At 49.0% G+C, this 27,197-nt stretch overlaps 1 long non-coding RNA gene across 2 annotated transcripts in view; it reads right to left on the bottom strand.

Annotated features, from left to right (window-relative positions):
* Window positions 1–25,966, bottom strand: part of LOC131382242 (uncharacterized) — an 84,247-nt gene extending 58,281 nt beyond the window's left edge. For both annotated transcript variants that reach the window (XR_009211543.1, XR_009211544.1), the window contains exon 1: window positions 25,629–25,966. This is a non-coding gene — a long non-coding RNA (uncharacterized LOC131382242). The remainder of the gene's footprint in view (window positions 1–25,628) is intronic.
* Between the last annotated feature and the right edge of the window lie 1,231 nt (window positions 25,967–27,197).

Genomic DNA, 27,197 nt, shown 5'->3' with positions numbered 1-27,197 from the left:
GCGTATTTTTTTTTTTTTTTTTTTTTTGAGACGGAGTCTCGCTCTGTCACCCTGACTGGAGTGCAGTGGCGCAATCTCGGCTCACTGCAAGCTCCGCTTCCCGGGTTCACGCCATTCTCCTGCCTCAGCCTCTCCGAGTAGCTGGGACTACAGGCGCCCGCCACCACGCCCGGCTAATTTTTTGTGTTTTTAGTAGAGACGGGGTTTCACCGTGGTCTCGATCTCCTGACCTCGTGATCCGCCCGCCTCGGCCTCCCAAAGTGCTGGGATTACAAGCGTGAGCCACCGCGCCCGGCCCACAAGTTGGTTTTTAAGGAAAAAAGAAGAGGCACTTTCTAAGTTGTTCATCAAGAATTTGCATTAAAATAACATAAACCATTGACTGGCTACACATTGTTCTTTGTATCACAAACTCCAGGAACATTAAGATAATAGGTAAGGCAGCTAGTCATGACTAAAATGCCTTTAAACTATTGCTCCTGGGCATGGGGCCAGAGGGCTGAGTGAAGTTTCATACTCATGTCTCCCTGGACCTGATACATTCTGCATACCTAACATAGCTCAGATTTCTCTGGGCTATTTTTTTTCCTAAGATGAATGGACTCCTGCAGAAACAAGAAGAGCAGCTACAAGAAATAATGTAGAGAGTAAGAGCTCAGCAGAGGCCAGAAATGAGAGCTGGAGGAGCAGGAAAAAATGTTAGCTTCATGCTGCAGAAATCTTGAGGAGAGCTTTGTACATTTGGACAGTCTACGTCTGGGATTCAAACACCTGGGTTATGAGATTCTGTGGTCCTTTCAAGCCGGAATTGTTGGTGACCTGAACAAATTTATTGTGAAAATAACAGGAACAGGTAAGCCAGTCAGGACCCTCAGGCCATAGATACACAGACAGGCAATGTGTCCTGCATTCCATGAATACAGGGGCTCTGACCTCAGCTGTTCATCTCTCCACCAATCTGCTTTTTCCTTGAGCTTTTGCTGAGATTATGCCTGTATTTGTCAGTGTCACCATCATTTCACCTGGATATGCCACAAAAGCGAAAAACTATTATTTGGAACCTGGGTTTGGGGTATTTACCTTGTTACCAAATTCCTCCCTTTGGTCCCCACTTCTTCCTGAGTCATGCCTGAGGCAGTCCCTTTCAGGAACCCTCCAGTTATCTGCACCAATAAATCCCTTTTTCCCTCAGACTGTGGGGCTGGGTTTTCCATCGTTCAGCAAATGAACGATTCCTAATTTATAGAAACCAAAGGAGATAGGTACAATTACCCCCCCAGTTACTGAACCAAAGCTGGGTCTGCTCACCTGGTACAGCAAAGCCAAGCACTGACACTGAGGTTTGTAGTAAGAGAAAAAAGGCTTTAAGGTAGGGCACCAGCAAGGAGAATCAGGCAGCTAATGCTGGAGACACAAACTCCCTAGTGGCTTATAAGGAAGGGTTTTTAAAGGCGGGAGTAAGTTTCAGGAAAGGAGAAGTTGCAGGCAAAATCATAAACCGATACATGGATGTTACACATTGGTCTGCCTTTTAAAAGGCAGGATATTTTGGATTGGGGGCTTGAAGGTCACAGGTGGATTCAGAGATTCTTTGATTTGCAATTGGTTACAAAAACAAGGTTTGTCTAAAATACTCAGGGTCAGCCGAAAGGAATGTTAAGGTTCGGCCTACAGGTGTGACTCTCCACAGGCCCCTCAGGAAGAGATTTAGAACAAAAATGGAAGTCAGGTTCGGTCCTCAGTTCCCGTTTATCTGAGGTCTACATGAGAACAGTCAGCCTTTTCCATCTGGTGGGGTCCTAGTTCCTGAAAAACTCACTCAAGGACATAGGTCAAGATGTTCTCTTTTACTTTCTGTAGGGAACTGGGATGGTTAATATTGTTAACTTCATTGGATTAAAGGATACAAAGTATTGTTTCTGGGTGTGTCTGTGAGGGTGTTGCCAAAGGAGATTAACATTTGAGTCAGTGGACTTGGAAAGGCTGACCCACCCTCATTCTGACTGGGCACCATCTAATCAGCTGCCAGTGCAGCTAGAATGTAAGCAGGCAGAAGAACATGGAAGGACTAGACTTGCTGAGTCTTCCAGCCTTCATCTTTCTGCTGGATGCTTCCTGCACTCAAACATCAGACTCCAAGTTCTTCAGCTTTTGCACTCTTGGACTTACATCAAGAGTTTGCCAAGGGCTCTAGGCCCTTCAGCCACAGACTGAAGGCTGCAATGTCGGCTTCCCTGCTTTTGACGTTTTGGGACTTGAACTGGCTTCCTTGCTCCTCAGCTTGCAGACAACCTATTGTGGGACTTCACCTTGTGATCGTTGAGTCAATACTCCTTAATAAACTCCCTTGCATATATACATCAATCTGTCCCTCTAGGGAACCCTGACTAATACAGGAACCTAACATCTTGTGACTCTGGCTTACTTGGGTGGCTTTTAAGTTATTATTACCTTCTCGCTTAGCAGGTGATATGGTTTGGATCTGTGTCCCTGTCCAAATCTCATGTGGAATTGTAATCCCCGATGTTGGAGGTGAGGCCTGGAGGGAGGCGATTGGATCATGGGAGCAGTTTCTCATGGATGGGTTAGCAGCATCCTCTTGGTGCTGCTCATGATAGTGAGAGCTCGTGAAATCCGGTTGTTTAAGTGTGTAGCACCCACTCCCCCTTCTCTTTCTCCTGCTCAACCATGGGAAGTGCGGGCTCCCCCTTTGCCTTCCGCCATGATTGTGAGCCCCCTAAGGCCTCGCCAGAAGCAGATGCTGCCATTGCTTCCTGTACAGTCTGTGGAAGCATGAGCCAACTAAACCTTTTCTTTATAAATTGCTCAGTCTCAGGTATTTCTCTACAGCAATGCAAGAATGGACTAATACAGCAGGTTATTAATTTACTTCCCTAATTGCTGGCTGCAGAACTAGTTAGGTGCTTGGAATCTCCCTTGAAGGGACTCAAAATTTTTCTTTTATCTTTATGGGGGTGGGGGTTGGGGGGAAGCCTGGAAGACCTCTAAAAGGGGTCCCTGCTCCATCTCACCCGTTGTATAGATAAAGACACTGAGGGTACTTCCACCTTACACCCTGCCACGCCTGGGTTGCCTACCTCTGTTCTCTCTCAGCCAAAGGAAAGAGAAAGAGAGATAATGCTCACACCCCATTGGCCATGTTTTGGTCACAAGGAGGCCTGGAAAATGTAGTCTTTATTCCAGGCAGCCAGGCTCCCTGCTACCAGGAGGAATGCTGAGGTCATCCAGCAGTCTCTGCCATAGCTGGGTAACCCCCACCCTGTCCCTGTCCCCCATGGGGCAGCCTGGAGTGCAGGACAGAGGACCCGCAAGCCCCACACCAACCTGACAGGGCACCTTCATCACATGGCCTGACCAGGTCATCCCCAGAGGAGGACAGCACTGGGGTCTCGGCAGGACCAAGGCTCTGGACAGGCCAGAGGGGAAAGGCATAAGCAGTGAAGGGAGCAATATCCACAAAGGTTCTGCCTCCTTCCTAGGTGACCAGGGAACCCCAGGGTCTCCCTTGGTGCTGCTGGCTCCTTCCCACACCAAACATCTGAGACAGAGGCTGCGGTGAGAGGACCTCATGGTCAGTCACTCTCGCATTGGATGGGAAACTCCCACCTTTGAATGAAATGCTAATTATAGCCTCTATGTACAGTCTGTTACCTACTAAAAATATGCTGTCTTATTCTAGTCTCCACAGGTGCAGCTGAGTTAGGGGAAATAATGCTGTTTTTAGCATGGGTACAAGGAGACAACTGAATCCTAGACTCTTGGGGACAGCGTCTGTCTGGGAACCTGTTTCCAGGAGTGTGACCGATGTGAAGGGCCAGTCAGAGGAAGTGCTGCAACCCCAGGGGCACAGCAGAGTGGAGCTAACTGTGGGAGGAAGCGTCTTCCAGGCTCAGCCTCGCAGTGGAGGCAGCCTCAGCTTCCAGGGCTGACAGACATTTGTCATCACGGCAGGAGGGAGACTGTTAAAACAGGCACTGAAGGAGTGCAATGGGGCCCCCAATCCACCCAAGAAAGCCCAAAAACAGGGATGTTGGAATGAGATGGGGAGGAGAAGGTCCAGAAGACAGTAGAGAAGGCAGGTATGGGGAAGGATTGAGAGATGTCATTCATTTATTCTACAAATATTTATTGAGTCCCACTATGCACCAGGCACTCTGCTAAGTTCTGGGTTAAAGTGATAAATAAGGTCACTGCCCTCATTTATTAAAATAATATTTCAACATATATGGAGTCAGGAACTGACCTAGGCACTAGAGACACACAGTAGAGAAAAACTCCTCCCTCTTGGAGCTTGAATTCTAATTAGGGAGGGAGAGGTCTGATGTTCCTTTCCCAAGAACAAATTGTATATGTCCGTTTTCACACTGCTGATAAAGACATACCCTAGACTGGGTAATTTAAACAAGAAAAAGGGTTTCATGGACTTACAGTTCCACGTGGCTGGGGGGCCCTCACAATCATGGCAGAGGGCAAGGAGGAGCAAGTCACATCTTACATGGATGGCAGCAGGCAAAGAGAGAGAGCTTGTGCAGGGAAACTTCCATTTTTAAAACCATCAAAGCTCATGAGACCCATTCACTATCACAGGAACAGTGCAGGAAAGACCTGCCCCCATAATTCAGTCACCTCCCACCAGGTTCCTCCCACAATACATGGGAATTGTGGGAGTTACAATTCAAGGTAAGATTTGGGTAGAGACATAGCCAAACCATACCACAAATGAACAAGGAAAGGATGACAAGAGTTGGGGACTCCCATGGGACCCTCCCATCCTTGTCCCTGGGTCTCCAGTTCAGCCTTCCAGGTCCAGGAGGTGTTGGCTTTCCCACCTGGCCACATCTGCTGCTCAGTTTCTCTCTTGTGCCCTTCGAAGGTTCAAACCAGCACCCTCAGCCCTGATATTCTCCCTCACTCTGGGGACATGACCACAGGGTCCAAGCAAGCCAGACAGCAGGGGAAGCCTCACCTCACTTCTACCTCCCAGATCTAGGTAAGAGGATCCAGTTGGCAGAGCCAAATTCACACACAGACCGAAGTTGCGTGAGATTTTGGGAAATGCCATTTTTAACATCCAGGCTCTACTCGGGAAGCAAAGAAAGGAGGGCGGTAGAGCAGACAGCCAGGCCAGGTGAGACTACCCTTGCTACTCACCACCCAGGCTCGCCCCTCCACCCACTTCTGAACTTCCAAACACAACGTTTCCTCTGCCTACTCCTGTGATCCTGTGCAAAGGACAACACCCCCTTCCCAGGGAGGCCAGAGTCCACCAGTGCTAAGAAACGGGCCAGGAGTGAGAGGAATAGCTGTCTTCCTGCCTCAGGAAACTCAACGCTGGCTGCAGCTTGAGAGGGGTCCATGGTGCCAGAGGCCCCTGCATCCCTTCAGACTGGCTCCTCCTACCCCTGCAGAAATGCCCGAGACCAGAGAGCTGGCCCCTGCCCCTATGTGCAATGACCCCTGGGGCATCACCTGTGAATGAGCCCACAGGAAGAAGGTCACAGCCAGCACTCAGGCTTTAGAAGGGTCCGACCTAGAATCGATGACACCCTAAGTGGAGGGTCAGAAGAGGGCTCCCCCAGTTACAAATTCCTCAAAGGTTCAAAGAGGGCCCAGTTCCCCTGCAAGCTGAGTCTTGAGGCTGCTGCTGGGTTCTATATGGTCAGAAGGAGCTACCCTGCTGTGCAGACAGACATGCTGTGTAGACATCGCACCCACAACCTGCAGAGTTCACACAGCAGGATGCTGCACAAAGTCACCAAATGCAAAGTTCACCTGGCATGAATATTCAGTTGCCTGCTCCTAGAAATGGTATTTCTATCTTTATCACTCACGGGTGGAATTGCTGTGGAGTTTCTCGTATCACTGACATTCACCTCTGGTGAGCCAGTCAGGTGATGGCCTCAGAGGGCTGCTCCAGCCCAGCTGGGACGGATCCTTCTCCACAGCACGGGATGTTTGCTTGAATTCAACTAGTATCTACCCTCAAGAAGGACCATCTTTGCTGTCAGCTCTGGTTTTATGATCTCCTGTGAAAGGGGAGACATGTCTCCATCCAGGGTCAAGGCTCCAAGCCCCTCATTCTCACCCGCAGGTGGATCCTAGCATAACAGGAAGTTGAACGTCATTCCCCACCGGAGTTGGAGGCCCAGACACCCCCTGCAACTCCGTAGGTGTGGGGAAATCAGGTGCCTCTGCCTTTTCCTGGTGGGGTCGGGGACTGGAGTCTGGAATAGAGTGGGAGGTCACCAAGGGGAAGATGGCGTCTGGGGAGAGGAAACATCTGGGAGAAGCTATTTGCATTTTGTCATTTCAGAAGCCAGATGTTGGAATGCAAAGAAATTCTACTAACAGTAACACACTGAGAACATTTTCACCAACAGTTTTCCACGGATGTGAACAGGTTAGAACCATGAGCTTTCTAGAGCACAGCGGCTGGAGGCAGATTCTCTGGGTTCAAATCCCAGTCCACTATTTACTAGCTGTGTGACCTTGGGCAGGTTATTTAACCTCTCTGTGCCTGAGTGTCCTCATCTGTAAATTGAGAATAATGATAGTTCCTGTTACATAGGATTATTGGACAAGTTAAAGCAAAAAATATCAGCAAAGTGCTCAGTGCACCGTCTGCCCATGGGATGCGAGGGTTTAAACTGTTAGGCATCATCACCCTCATTATGCTTGCATTGAATTTCATGTTGATTATTGGCTTTATATTATTACTCATTAGCTTTATATTGATTATTGGCTTTATATTGATTACTTCTGATTATTACTGATTGGTTTTATATTGAGTATTATATGGCATCTGATAACATTCTCATGACCTTCCTTCCTGGCCCCACAGCATCATGTGTTTATTATGCTGGGATCAATTCCATTCCCTTGATCCGAACTTTCCCTGCAGAAACACAGGCTGGGAAAGGAGCTCTGAGGTTATCCCCCCATCTTTATCACAATCAGCAGCTATGGATGTTCCTGAGCCCAGAGCAGGTGCTGGCCCATTGTCCTTCAGAAGGTGGCACTCTACGCTCTACAGAACATGTGCTTCCCATTCCACCTTCCAGCATCTGCTAACCCTGGATAGCTGCCCAGCCTTGCCCTGGCCTCCCTTCCTGCTCATGAGCATCCCATTCCCCACAGCAGTTAAAGGAATCCTTCTCATGCTGAATCAGCCCCAGGCACCTCTCTGACCACAACCCTCCAGTGCCCCCATCACAGGACAGACTGATCAGGTCCTGCCTCCTCTCAGCTCCCATCTCTGCCCAGGCTCCCCTCACACTTGCCCTCAGTCACTCCAGCCTCACTACAGTGTCCCACTCCCCACCTCAGCTTGTCCCACCTTAGGTCCTTCTATCAAGAGTGACCATCCCTGAATATGCCCACCCTCAACTGGCTCCTCCTCATTACACAGATAGATCAAGTGGCACCACCTCAAAAGCCCTACTGACTCCCCAGTCCAACATCAGCCACCCCCTCCCATCTGTCAAGTCACTCTCCCTTCCTGGAAGGGAGACAGGGATGTCCAAGAGGACAGGGATGCTGGCAGCACTGGCCACTGCTGCATCCCCAGCATCCAGCGCCCAGGACCCAGTGGGTGCTCAGTGACATCTGTGGTGCACGTGATGAATCAAAGTGGCCTGGGACTACAGGCAGGAACAGCGCCCCCTCGGCAGCATGGGGGGTTGTAATAATGTCACCTGTGTTTACAGCCTGCTTCACCACCTGCAGAACTTAAGCACCCGCCATCCCTGAAAGAGAAAGATAAACACAAATCCAGACGTTTAGCCAGAAAATGAAGCAAAGACGGAAAGGTTTAAAAATGAGTGAGAGCATATGTTTCTTCCTGGCTTCAAGATAAAAGAGGATACCCAAAGGAGAAAAGCACTCAAAAAACATGCTTTATTCAAAAATTAGCCCACAGCAGAGTGTCAGGGAATCTGTAGTAACGAAGACTCTGGGATAAATTCTTTTAAATTAAGAAGCAGCAGGAGAAAAGGCAGCAGCCCTGAGCCTCGACTTTGAAACGTCCTCCATCCGTCTGCGCCTGTCATCAGCTGACACAGTGGGTGCATGGCAGGGGGAGCCAGGGCCACCGTTCCTCCCCTCAGCCCTTTCTGCTCTCAGTTTAGGGATAACCAATGTTTGATGGTTTCTCTCTCAAGCGTGATTAGAAGCAAAGCTGCCCATTACAGGCTAAATATCAAAGCGCTCCTACAGAAATCTCACTTCCTAAGCCCAAAGCCCTGATTCTGGGCTGCCTCTTGACCCAACTCATCTGGGACCCTGACTGACACCAGCAGACGATGATAGGCTGACACACACAGTGCTTACTGCAGACCGGGGAGTGCAGTTCTGAGCTCTCCAGGTGTGTGAACTTACTTAATCTTCACCTGAACTCAACGATGCTATTGGATTCAGCTCACAGATGAACAGAGCCGGGCTGGGTAGAAGCAGTGCTCCCTAGGCCCATGGCTGCAGGACAGTGGAGCCACTTCCAGTACCCCCGGCCAGCACCAGGCCCACACCGCTGACCACTGACAGCGCCCTGTGATGGGAGAGGGGCCTCAGCGACAGCCCCAGATACCAATATTGCTCCAAGTGCCTCTTTCCAGAAAACAGTCCTCTTCTGAGACAGTGAATCCAGCATAACAGGACAGTGAACAGACTTTTCCAGAGCTCTCAGAATCATGACTGCAGTTCTACAGCTTCAAAGAGAGTGTGCAAACATCCGCACAAGCCCCTGGCCTCCACCCCAACAAGAGAGGGACATTGGAAAGGTGATTCCTGGGAGGGTGTGTGATAGAGTTTGGATATTGGACCCCTCCAAATCCCATGTTGAAGTGGGATCCCCAAAGTTGGAGTTGGGGCCTAAAGGGAGGTGTTTGGGTCATGGGGGCAGCTCCCTCATGAAGGGCTTCATACCCTCCCATGGTAATGGCTTCTTACTCTGAGTTCCTGTGAGAACTGACTGGTTAAAAGCCTGGCACCCCTCTCCTCTCTCACCATGTGATCTGCATACACGAGCTCCCTTCCCATGCCATGAGTGCAAGCAGACTGAGGCCTCACCAGAAGCAGACGCTGGCACCATGCTTCCTGTACAGCTGTAGAACCATGAGCCACACAAACCTCTTTTCTTTATGAATTACCCAGCTTCAGATATTCCTTTATAGCAGCATAAATGGAATAAGACAGAGTCTTAATCAGTTTGGGCTGCTATAACAAAATATTGACCAGGTGGCCTAAACAACAAAAATTTACGTCCCACAGCTCTAAAGGCTGGGAAGCCCAAGACAGAGGCACCAGCAGATTCAATGTCTGGTGTGAGCCTGCTTCCTGGCTCACTTACGGCACCTTCTTGCTACATCCTTGCAGGGCAAAAAGGGCAGACAAGCTCACATTCTCCTTTCTTAAGATAACTTCAGTGTTGTCAAGGGGTTCACCTCTTTCCATGCAACCCCTGTGGCCTAGGATCCTCCACTCCAGGGTGATTCTGTTCAGTCTGAGCCTGTTTGCATATGGTATATGCCCCTGCTGATTGGTATTTGCCCAGGGCTTGGGGCAGGTATGCCAAAACAGGCCAAATACACTAAAGGAAAGGACTTGCAGTGCATGCTTTGAGCGAGTTTTTCTCCTGTCTTTACCCAGTGGGCCCACACATAGTGCCATGTGGCCTCAGACACTGGTAGCAGCAGTCTTGTGACAAGGAGGTGAACCAACCTCAAAACATAGCCAATAAAGTGAGCAGCAAAGCGGAGGCCAATTAACCCTGGATCTCTGCAGACATCGTAGAGCTGCTGAATCAACCTCCCCGGAGGTCCAGCTCCTGGCTGGTCTTTGAACTGGGAGATAACAAGTTCCCTTACCATGTTAGAGTCATTAGAGGTTTCAGTTACTTGCAGGCAAAAAGCAAGCTAATCGACACAGCATCTTTTCCAAAGTTCCTTCTCTGATCCCCCCAGTAACCGGCAACCCCCTCCTTCTCAGAACCTCAGGGACTTTTCTCACCAGACTAACCCGCTGTATCATGTGTGCCATTTATGTCTGTGTGTATCGCCCCCATGAGCCATGGGCCCAAGGAGAATAAGATCTAAGTCATTTCTCTCCTCCTGAGCCCAGGGCCTTACACTTAATAGGGGCTTTGTAGATATCATGGCACAAATGAATGAATAATTTAGAAGCCAGGTAGCTCCACTTTAGATTTATGTAAAGAAACACATTACTGTTACTTCAACTGCTCTTTCCAACTGTATGGAAGTATTTTTATGTCAGTAGAAATGAATGTTAAGATGTTTTGTTGTAATAAACTGCATGTCCATAAACACCCTATCCCTCTTTTTCCCCAGTCAATGGCATTTGAAGACTCAGTAACTTTCTTCTAGCAAATGATGTCCCTCTTTAAAGTTCACACCTCTTTAACAGATGTAAAAATTCCAACAAACACATCTGGATGGGTGGTTGCCAAGATAAATCTCCAAAATAGGTCCAAAATGGGACTCAGGGCCACCAGTGAGATTTTCAACAATTCATCTCCCCATGAACTGTGAGGGCCACCCGTCCTTATCACAAATAAACCTTGACCTCCAGGATACGACGCAGGCTGGGCCTTGCAAAGAGGAAATACAGACTCCCTTGGGGAACCTTAGAATAGGATTTCAGGAAGGGGAGTGGTGGTCGTGCTGTAAGATCAGAGTGGACCTGATCTTACGGAGGCCGTGGAAACCAAGAGCAGGAACCCCCAACCTCCAGCTTGGGACCATGGCACACCACTGCACATTTCTGAAATCTCATCTCCCCCAGAGCCTACCCCTCCCACCGTCTTACTTATCATAGTGATGTAGGCCAGGCAAGCTCCCAAGTGGAGCTTAGCCTGGGAGGGTTCTTGGCTTTGCCCAGGAAAGAATTCAAGGGCAAGCCAGAGTTATAAGAAAACAACTTCATTGGTCAGGTACGGCGGCTCACACCTGTAATCCCAGCACTTTGGGAGGCTGAGGCAGGCAGATCACGAGGTCAAGAGATCGAGACCATCCTGGCTAACATGGTAAAAACCTGTCTCTACTAAAAATACAAAAAACTAGGTGGGCGAGGTGGCAAGCACCTGTAGTTCCAGCTACTCGGGAGGCTGAGGCAGGAGAATGGCATGAACCCGGCAGGCAGAGCTTGCAGTGAGCCAAGATCGAACCACTGCACTCCAGCCTGGACGACAGAGCAAGACTCCGTCTCAAAAAAAAAAAAAAAAAGAAAGCAGCTTTATCGCAGCAGCAGTGTTACAGCCAAAGTATTACAGCTCTGTGACTGCTTCTGCAGAGCGGGGCTGCCCCATAGGCAGAAAGTAGCAGCTCAGGGCAGTTTTGCAGTCACATTCATACCCACTTTTAATTGCACACAGATTAAGGGGCAGTTTATGCAGAAACTTTGGGGGAAGGGGTAGTAACTTTTGGATCACCGAGTCATTGCCATGGAAAGGGGCAGTAACTCCCAGGTGTTAGCATGGCAAGGGTAAATTGACATGGCACACTGATAGAAAGCTACTTCTGCCCTGGCCCTGTTTCAGCTAGTCCCCAATTTGATCTGGTGTCTGAGCCCCGCCTCTGGAGTCGAGTCCTGTGTCTCCTACCTCAATAGTAAATGGCAACTCAGCCCTTCCCGTGGTCTAGCCACCTCTTTCACCTCCCCCACGAATACCATGGCCCAGGCATCCATCACCTCACACCAGACCGTGGCAGTGCCTCCTCTCTCATCTCCCCAACTCCACTCCTGTTCTCCATGCAGTTCATGCTTCACACACAGCCAGAGGTACTCGCTACCAAATCCTCTGTCCAAAACCCCTGGTCATGTCCCATCTCATCAGAACACAATCCAAAATTCCATATCGTGTAGAGTGAACGACTTGTCCCAGCTTTCTGAAGACTGTCCCAGTTGTACCACTCAAAGTCCTGTATCCTGGCAAACCTCAGTCCAGGCAAACTAGGAGGGTTGATCACCCCAGGATCACAACATTCAAGGCCCCACATAACTCAGACCATCCTCCCCCTTGCTCACTCTACTACAGTGGCCACACAGGCATTGTTGTTCATTCTACAATACGCCAGGCACACGCCTACCACAGGGCCTCTGCACCGGCTGTTCCCTCCATCTGGAGCATGCTTCCCCCAGATATGCACCTGAAAGACTCTTTTCATTCCTCCAAGCCTGTGCTCAAATGGCACACTTCGGAGAGAACTTCCATGCCCCCATGATCTAAAGTAGGCCCCAGACACTTGACTGAAAAGCCCTGCTTTATTGCTTTTTATGGCATCTATTACTACCTAGAATAGTACACACTCATATATGTATGTGCATGTTTGTGTGGCATATGTGTACGCATGCACATGTATGTCTATGTGACTATCTGTGGTGGGGCAGGCTGTGCCTATTGTTCACTGCCCCCAATCCCCCCTGGAACATCAGCTCCCGGAAAACTGGGCCTTGGTCTGTTTCATCCACAGCTGCATCACTGGTGCCTAGAGAGTGCCTGGCACATAGGAGCTGCTCTGTGAAGAACAGATGAATGAATGAACAGTGCACTCTTCTGAGAATGCTGCCTCCATGGAGAACTCAGGGAGACAGAAGCTGCCTGGCCCAGAGTATCTGAACCCAGGGGCTGGACTCCTTGTCCAGTGTCCCTTCAGGGTAAGAGCTAAGGTTGCATTTGTGTTTTTCTTCTCAGCACAGAGGATCTTTTTGCAATTTTCTGGCCATGGGAACCATCGCAGAAGCCAGTCACCAAGCTTGGCCTAGGTGAACACACTCTCCTAGAACGAGCCTCAGATCATCGGATCTGCCCATCTCCAGCAACCTAGTTCCTGGACAGTCACCCCAGGCAGCTCCCCTGTCCATTAGGACAGAGCTGGACAATCAGGGTGTGGGGCTTGGTGAATCTGAGGGCTCATCTCGGGCCACCCCCGCTCTAGTGAGGAACCTACAGGCAGAGGAGGGACATGACTGGCCACTGAGGGCATTGCAGGCAGAGCCAGCAAGACCAACTTTCTCCTACCCCAGGGCATTTTCTCGATGGAAGATTCTGGGAGTCTTTACCCAATTCCCTTCTCTCACCCTTCTTGCAAGTCAGCAGGGCAGAGGCAGGGGCGGCAGGGGCAGCAGAACCCCACTTGGCAAACAAAGAAGCTGAGGCACAGCCAAGGTCAGTGACTCACCTTTCTTCAAAGAGCTCATTACTGTGGGGCCCCAGCAAGATGGTTACATTGTGGGCCCTGAGCCGTGGCCTGGGCTGGGTCCTGGCTCTGCCACTTTCAAGCTGAGCAAATTACTCACCCCTGTGTGCCTCAGTTTCTCCATCTATAGAACTGGTAATCAGCCTAATTGACCTGTGGCTTTTACGAGCATAATGAAACCCAGGCATCACCAATGGGAGGAGTCCAGCCCTGGAGGCAGATGCCAGTTCCACCCCACTCGGCCCTCCACCCGCAGGCTCCCAGGCTCCCCCGACCCCTTCGCAGATAGAGATAACAGCAGCACCACTGGCACAAGGCAGTTGTGAGAACTGATGGTGATGTTTCACTGGTTTCTTTCAATGCTTCTTGTTTTGTTTTGGAAAACAACCAGAGCAGTGCCTCCACATAGCAAGTGCAATGTAAGTATTTGTTAAATAAAAATATGGAGAACACACTTACAGTGCTTAGGCCAATGTCTGATGTAAGTGATGCTTTTAGTGACAAGGACCAGAGCGTGAGTCATCCTGACCCTCCTGTTTCCCTCCCGTCCATGGTAACCCCCAAGCCACATCTCAGGATCGCGGGGCCACTTGGATGCCATTTCTTCTCAGAGGTCACCTTGCTCTCTCTGCTTCCATATCCCACCGCCCACCTCCTCCAGACACCCTGTCTCCCACACACACACACACACTCAATCACACACACGGGCTCACACACATCACGCACATTCACACGTGTACAGACTCACACACTCATAACTCATTCAATGTATAATTACACACCCTCACACATGAACATAGTCAAAAACACACACATACACACTCAGACTCACACACATGAAGACCCTGGGGTGCGTGCAAACCAAAGCTCTAAACCTAAGGCTCTGAATCCCAGCCAACATGCAAGCTCCACACTGGGCCTCCTCCAAGCCCCCATCCCTGCCCAAATACCCAGTTCCCACACTGCCAGGACTTGCCAACACCCCAGCAGAGCGTGGAGTCTTGATTTAGGCATCGCCTGCCACCTGATCACAGAGCGCAGCCTGTGATGGCATTAAACACTTTAAAGATCAAGTTATTATTTATAATTATATATATACTTATTTTAACAGTAACTCTTATCTACTTAATTGGAATATAAACTGGAATATAAAATAATTTATAAATTCCTACTAGGTGCTATTTTCTTCTGAAGGCCCTGAGCCAGAGGCCTGTTAAAAAGAAAGATCACGTTTTGGAGAAATGTTAAAGACATAGTGCGTGAACTTGAGACTTCCCCTAAGGAAGGAGAGTTAAAAGGAAGGAGGGTTTGAAGGGCCAGCTTCCTCACGATGTGTCTCCGCATTACGTGCTGAGTGTCTGTGTGATTGCTGGAGTGATGTTCCATGTCATCCTCGATCATGGAAGACCTTCTGCCCTACCCACATCCTCAAACACTTCACTGGACTCAGGCCCCCTTACACCTGCTGATGTCTGCATCTCTTGCTTGAGGCCTTCTCCCAGAACACAAGGTGGCCATTCTTCCAGCACACACATGCGTGCACGCATACACATGTGCACACACACACGGCAAGCTGGAAATCACAGGGAATAAAAAAAACCCCACCACTATCGCCACCACCAACTTCCAACCAACGAGTCCTGAGAGTTGGAGCACAAATAACCCAGGCCTCCGGACCTGCAGGCGGGGCAACTCTGCCCCGTGGCTCGTGCTGTCTGCAGCCCTTCTCCGTAGGATGAAGCTCCCACGGCCCTCTGCAGTAGCCCACTTAGTAACGCACCCTCTTGGTTCTCTGCCTTCTCCCAACTTCTGGTAAAGGAATAATTTGCACTCAAATCCTTGTCTCAGGAACTCAAACAAATACATGTATACGCATGTTCACAGCAGCATTACTCACAATAGCCAAAAAGTAGAAACAGCCCAGGCATCCATCAACAGACGAATGGAGAACCAAATTGCGATCTATCCATGGGATGAAATGTTATTCAGCCCTAAAAATGAATGGGGTTCTGATCCATGCTGCAACATGAACCTTGAAAACACGATGCTAAGTGCTTAAAAGGAGCCACACATAAAAGCTCACATGATCCCATTCATGCAAAAGTTCAGAATAGGTAAATCCATAGAGACAGAATGCAGCTCAGGGGCTGGAGGATGGGAAATGGGAGCAACGGGTTTGGGTTTCATGGTTATAGGTGATACAAAATATTTTGAAACTAGATAGAGGTGGTTGTTGTACAACATTGTGAATGTACTAAATGCCATTTTGTTCACTTTAAATGGTTAATTTTAGGCCAGGAAAGGTGGCTCACACCTGTAATCCCAGCACTTTGGGAGGCCGAGGCAGGCAGATCACATGAGGTTAGGAATTCAGGACCAGCCTGGCCAACATGACAAAACCCCATCTCTACTAAAAATACAAAAATTAACCAGGTGTGGTGGTGCGTGCCTGTAATCTCAGCTACTTGGCAAGCTGAGGCAGGAGAATGGCTTGAACCCAGGAGGCGGAGATTGCAGTGAGCCAAGATGGCACCACTGTACTCCTGCCTGGGCAGAAGAACAAGATTCTGTCTCAAAAAAAAAAAATTTTTAAAAAAAAGGTTGATGTTATGTTATGTGAATTTCACCTCAATTTTTAAAAACTTCTTATCTCAGGGTCTGCTTCTGGGGGGCCCAAACTAAGTTACCTGGCACCATGGGCGGCAACCCATGCTACGGACTGTGCCACCTCTGATGATAAGATATGGGGAGCCAGGAGCCCTGCGTGACCTCCCTCTTCTGGGGAGGTTCTTGGTCTGATCCACTGCTTTTTCCTGAGATCAGAACTTTCAAATCTACCTTGTAAAGTCTAGAAAAGCACATCTTTTACAGAGAGTGGGATTAGGAAACTGGTCATAATCTTACTGTTCTCAAAAAGAGCACTTTTTCCCAAACAGGCTGAGAGGTCTCCCCAGCTTTTCTCCCTATGCCCTATGACAGACCTCAGACCGTGACATTCAGTCCAGAAAAATCCTGGAGGCGTCTTGACTGTGAGAACCAGGAGTGGAGTCAGCTCAGGAAGGGGCTGCCTAGAGACTTCCACCGGGAGGGGCAGCTGCTGTTTATAAAATATTTTCATATGGCATCGATTACTGAAAAAATGAACAGGAATGGAGTTGATCAGATTTGCAATTACAGACGATCACTCTGGCTGCTGCTGTAGAGAAGGAACTCGAGCAATGTCAGCAAGGACACATGACGCTGATCAGGAGGTCATTGCAAAGACTCAGGCAGGAGATGATGGCAGCTTAGACAAGGGTGGTGGTGGTGCAGATGGAGGGACCAGATCTGGGAGATACATGGGAGGTGAAATCCACAGGCCTGGGTAATGGACTGTATGGTGGGGATTAGCAAGCAGACAGGTGAAGGAGCCATTGTCTGAGAAGACAAGCATAGGAGGGGAGCAGGCAAAGGACCGGGGTGGGAGATCCTGGCTTCATTCTTAGATGCGCTTAGTTTTGGGTGCCTTTGAAACATCCTGGTGGAGATTCCAGGAAGCCAGGTAGGTACAGAGGTCTGGAACTCAGAGGAGAGGCATGAGCTATAGAGACCACCTGCCTGGAGATGGTAAAGGAAGGAAGAGAATCTTTAATTACAGACCAGGAAACAAAGGCATAGAACAGGAAAGAGACCTAACAAGGTTCACAGTCTCAGTGGCCTAGCAGCACAGTATCATCAGTGTGGTGGGGTCAGTAACAACCCTCCAAAGGTCTCCACATCCTAAATCCCTGGAACATGTCAATTGTCATTGTGGAGGGCTCAGTAATGACCCTCCAAAGATGTCCGCATCCTAATCCCCGGAACCTGCCAAGATGTTACCTTACTTGCTAGAAGGGGGCTCTGCAGATGTGATTAAATTAAGCATCTTGAGCTTGGTAGATTATCCCAGATTCAGGATAATCCAGGTGGGTTCAACATAATCACAAGGGGCTCTGTTAGAGGAAAAGACGATGTGGTAAGAGAAGCAGAGATTGGAGCAATGAAGCCAAGGAAGGCAGCCCCTGGAAGCTGGAAGAGATAAGGAGCACATTCTCCACGGAGATCCAGGAGGAGCCACTGCTGACACCTCGATGTGAGCCCCATAAAACTCATTTCTGACTTCTGACCTCTAGAGCTGTAAGAGTGTGAATATGTGTTCTTTTAGACCACTAAGTTTGTAGCAATTAGTTACAGCAGCCATAGAAAGCTAATACAGCTGAACTCACATTATTATTGACCACATAAACCTGGATCCTTGGGGGGACTCTGACTGTAAGTAACAATACTGTGAGGACATTTCCTGCTGACTTAACAAGAGGTCTTGGGGCTGGTTCAGCCACTCAGACTCGCCCTCCTTTTGCTCAGCCTTCAGGTTAGTAAAGCCTCTGCCCACCATCATAATATGGCTGCCATAACTCCAAGCATCAGCGCTTCACGGGACAGTGTCTAAAGCAGGATGAAGGGCACAAGAGTCAGGGGCCTCCAGATGCTCAAGACCTCTGGATTTAATGAAGAGAACAATTATTCCTGCAAAACCCAGAACACTTCCTTTTACATCTCATTGGCCAGAACTGATCACAGGCTCACTCCAGGACTGCACTGGTTGACTCAGAGCAGTGTTGGTTCCTCCCCCTTGAGGGACAGGTTCCTGCCTGAGGGCAGAGTATAACATTCTGCTCTGAGCTCTCTTGCAGGTTCCCAGGTCCTGAGAGATTAACCCGCTCCCTCCAAATTGCTTCTCTGTGTCAAGATTCTGACAACAGGACATGATGGACACAGACTGGACAAGTCACAAAGAAAGTTTTCTGCAAGATTGCAACACCTGCCTCCTCATCAGAGCCTCCAGACTTGTGCCCAGCACTCTGCCCATTTTGGTTCCTCCTCCTCTGAGCCCTCCTTTCCCAGGTTTTGGGAGACACTTCCTTGGGGGAGTGGCAACAGCCATTCCTTGGCAGTGTGAATCTCACCAATAGTTTTTGAAAGTTTATCATGTGCTCCGAAAAAAAAAAAAAAAAAGGCAGAATTCTATTAACAAAAGAGACTAGGCCGGGCGCGGTGGCTCACGCCTGTAATCCCAGCACTTTGGGAGGCCAAGGCGGGCGGATCATGAGGTCAGGAGATCGAGACCATCCTGGCTAACACGGTGAAACCCCGTCTCTATTAAAAATACAAAAAATTAGCCAGGCGAGGTGGCGGGCGCCTGTAGTCCCAGCTAGGCGGGAGGCTGAGGCAGAAGAATGGCGTGAACCCCGGGGGGTGGAGCCTGCAGTGAGCCGAGATCACGCCACTGCACTCCAGCCTGGGTGAAAGAGCGAGACTCCTTCCCAAAAAAACAAACAAAAAAAAAAAACAAGAGAGACTAGATATTGGGTAAGCAACTAGTAGTTACTGCCACAAAATCTTTGTATGCTTACTTGGAGTAGCCTACTAGGCTTAACCCAGTTCTCAGCCAAGGGCGACTGTTTGTCATAGGAACATGTGGCAATATTTGGAGACATATTTGGTGTCATATTGTGGGGGATGTTTCTACTGGCATCTAGTGGGTAGAGAGAGGCCAGGGACGCTGTCAAGCATTCTACAATGCACATGACAGCCCCACAATGAAGAATGATCCGATTGCAAATGTCAACAGTGCTGAGGTTAAGAAACTCTGACCTAATCCCTTGGGAGCAGGATAAGGGTGCCAGGTTTACCAAGAGGTGTACTCATTTTTTTGGGGGGGGGAGACGGAATCTCGCTCTGTCATCCAGGCTGGAGTGCATGGCGCAATCTTGGCTCGCTGCAAATTCCACCTCCTGGGTTCAAGTGATTCTCCTGCCTCAGCCTCCCAAGTAGCTGGGATTACAGACGCCTGCCACCACGCCCGGCTAATTTTTTGTATTTTAGTAGAGACAGGGTTTCACCGTGTTGCCCAGGCTGGTCTCAAACTCCTGAGCTCAGGCAATCTGCCCATCTCTGCTTCCCAAAGTGCTAGGATTACAAGTGTAAGCCACTGCGCCTGGCCTGTACTTGTAATTATACTAAAATACTATTCCTTGTTTATTTGAAATTCACACTTAACTGGGTGTCCTGTGTCTGATCTGGCAACCCTAGAATAGGGTCAGACTCTATACCCCAATGTTTATTGTGGCCCAGGGCTTAACAACCTAATACACATTTGTCAAATGAATGAAAAAATGAGGCTCTCACCAAAGATGTCCAAGGCTGCTGCACACTCCGGTCACCTTGGTCAAAACACCTTCCTGGAGCCCAGGCAGATAGCCTCCAAAACACAAAGCAGCCATTTGCTTCCCAGGCTCCATGATGGCAGCAGATCCCCTGCAAAGCAGCTCGGATATCTTCCCTTTCCCTCCCCTTCCTCCAGGGAAGGCTGGCTGCCTGCTCTGCAGTGACACTGCAGGGTCAGAACTCAGGTGTGAGTAACCCAAGAACAGTGCCTATTTGAGGAGTTCCTCGCTGCTGAGACAGAGAGCCTGTGGCCATCAGTCCCAAATAGCATCTGTTAATGGCCCACTGGAGTATGGTTCCTGTCGAAGTCAAAGAAAAAAGCCCTTAATTCACTAATCATCTAAACAGACAACACCAGCTGATAACTCCTATAGCCCAGCTTATGATTCTTTATGAATCTCAGTGAATGCAGCTGCAAACAGGCTATAAAATTTGTTTTATCCACAGGGGAACCCTTTAGAGGACTGATGGTGGAAATTGGATTCATGAGGACCCACTGCCCTGGATTTTCATAGTCAAGTTTTGCAGGCAATGGAAGAACATCCCAGGGCCCCATATGACAGCACATTTCTGATTCCATGAATACTCATTGTGCACCGCCCTAAACCAGCCACCGAGTATGCATTTTACCTTCATTAATCTTAATCCACATGACAGCTTGCAGTGTCCTTGATAGTAACCCCATTCTTAAGATGAGGAAACTGAGGCCCAGGGAGGTCAGCTAAGGAGGAAGGAGGGGCCCGCCGGTGGAGGCAGAGCCCAGGTTAGTTAGAACATTGGCCTAGGGGCTCTACTGCTCTTTTATTAAATCACCACCGTAATATATCAGCTCATAAGTGATTTTTCTGGATGGGGATTGCAAAACCAGGTGTGCTAACTTAAGAGCCCTAAACTGAATTGCATTTATGGTCAAATAGATCCTGTTTTTCCCCTTTCAAGAATTTTTGTCCACCAAAGATCCATGAGCTCTACCTTTTCCAGAGATCTGGAGCTGTGCTGCCTGGGGACACCTTATTTTAATACTCACTTACATGTGTCTTAATGCTGCTTAACCAAGGCTTGTGTGCCTCAGTTTCATCACACAGTGAAATCCACATGTTTAATCTTCTTTGCCTGCTTATCCAAAAAAGAACTATGGGTGGATGGTTAAGCAGCTAAACAAATTGTCACTGCTCTCTGCAAATTGTCCTCCTAATTGGAGGCAGCCCTGCTGTCTTTCACTGGTAAGAATTGATTAAACCTCATTGCTTTCCAAGGTTAAAGGCACGCCACCCCAGGAGACAAGTTACACCTGTTTAGAATCCACTCCCAAACTAACCCTTTATTCCTGAACGTGCACTTTGAGGCCTCAGGCATTAGTATAAACTACACTACACAATTATTTGTAATTAAGGGAGAAAATGTGTACTGTGCTGCAAAAATTAGCTGTGCTTTGTTGATGTGAATCATGTCTATGCCAGCGTGCCAGCCCAGAGAGGCAGCATAAAATACAATTAAATTTCTTCTGACTTAATAGTTATGTTGCTGTTTTTCATAATCATAATATCTCAAGACACAGAAACAGTTTTTCTCTAATTGTGTTCTACCAATGAGACAGCCTGGGTTTAAATGAAAACTCAGGCAGAATTAACCACAAGAGTTTATTATATGGATGATACTAGAATTTTGTTATAAAGCCCCATGCACAACTGTCCCCACTCAGGAGCTTAGATGTTTATCCCAACCCCATGAGGGTGACTCTGCAGGCTCTTCTGCTCTCGTGGAAGAGTTTGAGCTAAATTTCGTGAGCTATTAAAGCCACCTGTGCCCCAGTTTAGTGTCCTCGTGCTCCAGACCCCAGTCATTTCCCTACTTTCAACGTTTCTCCTTTACACATTGATTTGGTTGAGACACATTAAAAGCTTGACTTTTACAACCCTCATAAAATCCCATCTGCTCCAAGCTCCAATCCAAACTCAGCCAGAACATGCTCGGACAAACTGTTCGGATTATACTTCAGCCTCTCAATGGAAGGACACACATAGCAACAGCAATTCTCTCTCTGTCATTAAACATAAGTCACGCATTCTTCACAAAATGCTGCCAAGAAAGCCATAGAAGGAATAGCGTGGCTTATACACATCAAAAAAAAGATCCCCTCAAGGGGGTTTGGGAAGAGTCGGGGTGGCATGAAGAGCTTGAAAGGCCCAATTGTCCATCCAGGACGATATCGGTGAGAGATGTCATGAGGAGCGAGAGACATGGGAGGAAAAAGGCTGTCCCAGACACTGTGGATGGAGGCAGCAGGGGCTGGAGCATCAGGAGGCCGTGGGGGCCCCAAGGATTCTGCTGAGCCCCACCCAGGCCCGGCTGAGTCATGGCTGAGAAACTTCCCAGGCCAGGGACATCTGAGGCCCTGAGGCCCCTAAGTTTCCCAGGCAGACACCGAGCTCCAGAATGCTGCCAACAGTCCCCACCTGCATGGAAGGACCTGGAAAACAGGCTGAGGCCTTGAACCCAGCGGACCAGATAGTTTGCTGGGAATTATGGGGAAGAAACGTGGCTGAAGCAGCTTTCCAGACCCTCTGAGCTCATGGGTGTCTGAGCTGGTAAGTTAAGTTCAGCCTAAAACACCTGACCTACAGCACCTGCCTACAATGAACACACACACACACACACACACGCACACTTACAGAGGCACTCACAGGCAAACACACACATGCATACACACACACATGCAGAGACTTACAGCGAGACTCACAGGCAAACACACACATGCATACACACACACACAGAGTCACAAACAAGATTTGTCCCCTCTCCCCTAAAGGAGAAGGGGCAAAATGCAGACATCACCACACGTGGCCTTTGAACAGTGACAATGAAAGAAAACCCAAATAAACAAGTGATACCACCAGCCCAGCCACAGCCCCCTCTTCTATGTTAAATACAATTTGCCATGTCCCCTTCATGGTGTTTCCTTGATGGTGGGAAAGGGATAGAGTAGAAAATCATAGGCAGGGCCAAGTGTGGAGAAGAGAGGCCTCAAAAACGCAAGGCCCGAGGGAAGGCAATGTGCGGTGACACAGTGGCTTCCAAAACTATTTTTCCTCTCTACATACACACAGCCAGATTCACCAGATTCAGCACACACAAAAAATGTATTTCAGAAAAGCAAAGAATAACTTTTTATGTAAGTATGCACCAAATATCACATAGGACATGGTTATACTAAAAAATTAATTTCTTGTTTATCAAAAATTCAGATTTAACCAAGAATCCTGTATTTTATTTGGCAACACACACACACACACACGGACACTCTCTCATACATCTTATCTAGGACTCAACATAAAAAGCAGCTAAAAGGCAGGTCCTACCCCTGGGCCTCCCTGCCCCAGCCCCTAGACCCTGATGGCACCTTCTTGGACTCTAAGGGCCCAATTAGAAAATCACTGGTGTAGCTGGGCATGGTGGCTCATGCCTGTAATCCCAGCACTTTAGGAGGCCGAGATGGGTGGATCACCTGAGGTTAGGAGTTCGAGACTAGCCTGGACAACATGGTGAAAGTCCAAGTCTAAATATACAAAAATTAGCTGGGTGTGGTGGTGCACGCCTGTAATTCCAACTATTCTGGAGGCTGAGGCATGAGAATTGCTTGAACCCAGGAGCTGGAGGTTGCAGTGAGCTGAGATCACACCACTACACTCCAGACTGGGCAACAAGAGCAAAACTCTGTCTCCAAAAAAAAAAAAAAAAGCACCAGCGCTGTGGAAAGGGTATGCGTTCCACATCAAGATACAGTTCCACCTGGTTCAAACCCCACTTGCCAGCCTCGTGACCTTGAGCAAGACCCTTTACGTCTTTGAGCATTAATTTTTCCATAAACTTAGGTTTATGTTTGAATCTGGGTATTTGCTCGTCTGTGTGTGTTGGAACACTGCCCTCTCGCCCCTCTTGTCACCCCTGTCTCTTTCCGACCAGGCTCCCTGTCACTGGGGAAGAGAAGACGAGGCTGCTCTAAAGCAGGTTCTCAGTGGAGACAGACAGCACGGAGACAGACTTTCCCTAGAGGACACACCCGGATTTGTTCACCTTGTAGTGAACTGTGAAGGGGATTTCTTACTGCATCTCCACCTCCGGTTACAGAGCCACCGGAGGATTCTAATTAATTTAAAGTCATTAATGGCTGGGCACAGTGGCTCATACCTGTAATCTCAGAACTTGAGGGGCCAAAGTGGGCAGATCACTTGAGATCAGAAGTTCAAGACCAGCCTGGCCAACATGGTGAAATCCTGTCTCTACTAAAAATACGAAAATTAGCAGGGCACTGTGGTGGGCACCTGTAATCCCAGCTGCCGGGAGGCAGAGGTTACCATAGGCTGAGATCGTGCCACTGCACTCCAGCCTGTGCAACACAATGAGACTCTGTATCCAAAAAAAAGTCATTCATTAAATATGGAAACGGGGTGGAGAGAACAGACTGAAGACCCCTGGCCTCTTGCTTGTGCAGCATCGTGGAGGAGAGAAAACTCAAGGCAGCCCACAAGGTGTGTACTTCAGTGTCCTCATAAGCAATTCAAAGAGTAATGGTGCTGGTCTAGGCTGGTGGCACATAGGACATTTGTTCATGAAGGCCCTTCCTTCCCTGGGCCAAGTTTAAGTACACACCATGGCTTAGGAGGTGGGTATGAGGTTCAGGCTTTGGTGATACTTGCTGGCTTGCTTTTTTGTTTTTCGGGGTTTAATATATTACTTCTCCTGAAGCATTAATAACAGGTTAAGTTTCCAAACTTATCAGCTGAGTGATGAGTTAACTATAAAACGCCGGGCTGGAGGTGACAATGTGCCCCTGGGTGTGCGTGCACGCCCGTGTGTCCACATGAACCTGCGTGTGTCTGTTGCCCAGAATATGGCTCCCATGCAATGATCTTGAACACCTGGTTAATGTATTTGCAAAGGCAATACAATCATACAGAGAACATCGCTGGCATTTGGAGCTCATTCCCCTTTGATTGAGGCATTTTTCTCTCCACTGTTCTGGAATTGGTGAAGTGTTGGAGACCTGCATCACAGGTTCTAGTATCCTGATTTAGGCTGGATGGGGAACATTCCTGGCCCATCCTGTCCAATGATAGAGACTACCAGTTCTTAGACATCATCTCTCTCAGAAGCAGGGAATTCTCTCCACCCAGAGACCGCTTCATCTGGAGTTCATGCTCGCTTATGATTTTGAAACCCACGTCTTATGACTTTGAGTCTGTGTTGCCCAGTGGTCCTGGCCTCTGACCCGTAGCTTCATCTTAAGAAAAACTAGCCCCCAGTTTTGTACACCTGGGCCCTGCTGGAGACTTAAATAATTTCTATCCCAACCCCAGGATCATTTTGGGCAGCTTTCCTTTGTAGGTTGATGGTCAGGGTCCATCCCTGGGGATGGACCATAAGCACTACCCAAGTGTGTGACCAAGTGGAAGCCAAGAGTGTTAGGGGAAGAAAGTTGCCAACAGCCTTTCTCACTTGTTCCCATTCAGGGCCCCAGGAGTGACTTGACCGACCCCAGGGGCTGGAGGAGAGAAGCTTTTTGGCTAAAAGTTTGAGAAAACTGTTCATACACAAGTCCAGAAGAGATTCATGCTCTGGTGAAAATCGGATCATCTAAAAAATTGTGTGTGACCTGCTGTAGAGATAGACAGTAGCCAAGAGACACCACGCTTCTGAATGCGTATCATCTAGCTCTTTCGGAAAAAGGGAACCCTTGATGGGCTGGGATTCTTAGTGCCTTGGAGTGCTGACTATTTGAATGTGAATCAGGATTTGTTCAGCTGCAAGCAGTAAATTAACAGTTGCTTAGTCAGTGCTTCTCAAACTTTCATGTACATACAAATCACCTGGGTTCCTTGTTAAACAGCAGCTTCTAATTCATTAGGCATAGAATAGCATCTATAATAAGCTCCTAAGTAAAGTCCACGCTTCTAGTCCAGGGACTATGCTTTGAGTAGCAGAGGGGTGTACACTGCAAATACCAGGGAGCTTCCAATTTAATTGGAATCCTCCAGATTTCCAATTTAATTGGTATGGGGTGTGGTCTGGGAATTGACAAATTTTAAATCTCCCCAGGTGCTTCTAGCGTGCAGCTAAGAACCACTGACTTAAGCAATAGAGACTTTTCCTTACCGCATAGAACAAGAAGTCCAGAAGGCCGCATTTTCCAGGCTGGTTTGGCAGCACTATTGTGTCCGAAATTGGTGGGTTCTCGGTCTCACTGACTTCAAGAATGAAGCCGCAGACCCTCTCGGTGACCGTTACAGCTCTTAAGATGGCGCGTCTGCAGTTGTTCGTTCACTCCCGGTGGGTTCGTGGTCTCGCTGGCTTCAGGAGTGAAGCTGCAGACCTTCGCGGTGAGCGTTACAGCTGATAAGAGCAGTGTGGACCCAACAAGTGAGCACCAGCAAGAGTTATTGCAGAGTAAAAAGAACAAACACCCCACAAAAAGACAAAATGACCCGAGGGGGTTGACGGGAGCGATTCCGGCAGCCTGCTTTTATTCTCTCATCTGGCCCCACCCACATCCTGCTGATTGGTCCATTTTACAGAGAGCCGATTGGTCTGTTTTACAGAGAGCTGATTGGTCCATTTTGACAGGGTGCTGATTGGTGCCTTTACAATCCCTGAGCTAGATATAAAAGTTCTCCACGTCCCCACTAGATTAGCCAGATACAGAGTGTGGTCACAAAGGTTCTCAGGGCCCCAGGAGTGACTTGACCCACCCCAGGGGCTGGAGGAGAGAAGCTTTTCGGCTAAAAGTTTGAGAAAACTGTTCACACACAGAAGTCCAGAAGAGATTCATGCTCTGGTGAAAATCAGATCATCCAAAAAATTGTGTGTGACCTGCTATAGAGATAGACAGTAGCCCGGAGACACCACGCTTCTGAATGCAGATCATCTGGCTCTTTCTGAAAAAGGAAACCCTTGATGGGCTGGGATTCTTAGTCCCCACAAGAGTAGCTAGAAACAGAGTGTCAATTGGTGCATTCACAAACCCTGAGCTAGGCATAGGGTGCTGACTGGTGTGTTTACAAACCTTGAGCTAGATATAGAGTGCTGATTGGTGTATTTACAATCCCTTAGCTAGACATAAAGGTTCTCCAAGTCCCCACCAGACTCAGGAGCCCAGTTGGCTTCACCCAGTGGATCCCATACTGGGGCCGCAGGTGGAGCTGCCTGCCAGTCCCGTGCTGTGCGCCCACACTCCTCAGCCCTTGAGTGGTTGATGGGACTGGGCACCGTGGAGCAGGGGGCGGCGCTCATCAGGGAGGCTCGGGCTGCACAGGAGTCCATGGCAGAGGGGAGGCTCAGGCATGGCGGGCTGCAGGTCCGGAGCCCTGTCCCACAAGGAGGCAGCTAAGGCCCCGTGAGAAGTCGAGCATAGCAGCTGCTGGCCCAGGTGCTAAGCCCCTCACTGCCCAGGGCTTGCGGGCCAGCAGGCCGCTCCAAGTGCAGGCCCACTGAGCCCATGCCCACCCAGAACTCACGCTGGCCCGCAAACGCCGTGCGCAGCCCTGGTACCTGCCTGCACCTCTCCCTCCACACCTCCCTGCAAGCTGAGGGAGCTGGCTCCGGCCTTGGCCAGCCCAGAAAGGGGCTCCCAGGGTGCAGCAGCAGGCTGAAGGGCTCCTCAAGTGCAGCCAGAGTGGGTGCCAAGGCCGAGGAGGCACTGAGAGTGAGCAAGGGCTGCAGGGCTGC

The sequence above is a fragment of the Hylobates moloch genome, unplaced genomic scaffold (assembly GCF_009828535.3).
Source record: "Hylobates moloch isolate HMO894 unplaced genomic scaffold, HMol_V3 SCAFFOLD_21, whole genome shotgun sequence".
In the NCBI taxonomy this organism is placed as follows: Eukaryota; Metazoa; Chordata; class Mammalia; order Primates; family Hylobatidae; genus Hylobates; species Hylobates moloch.
This window is presented reverse-complemented; position numbering and strand designations above follow the sequence as displayed.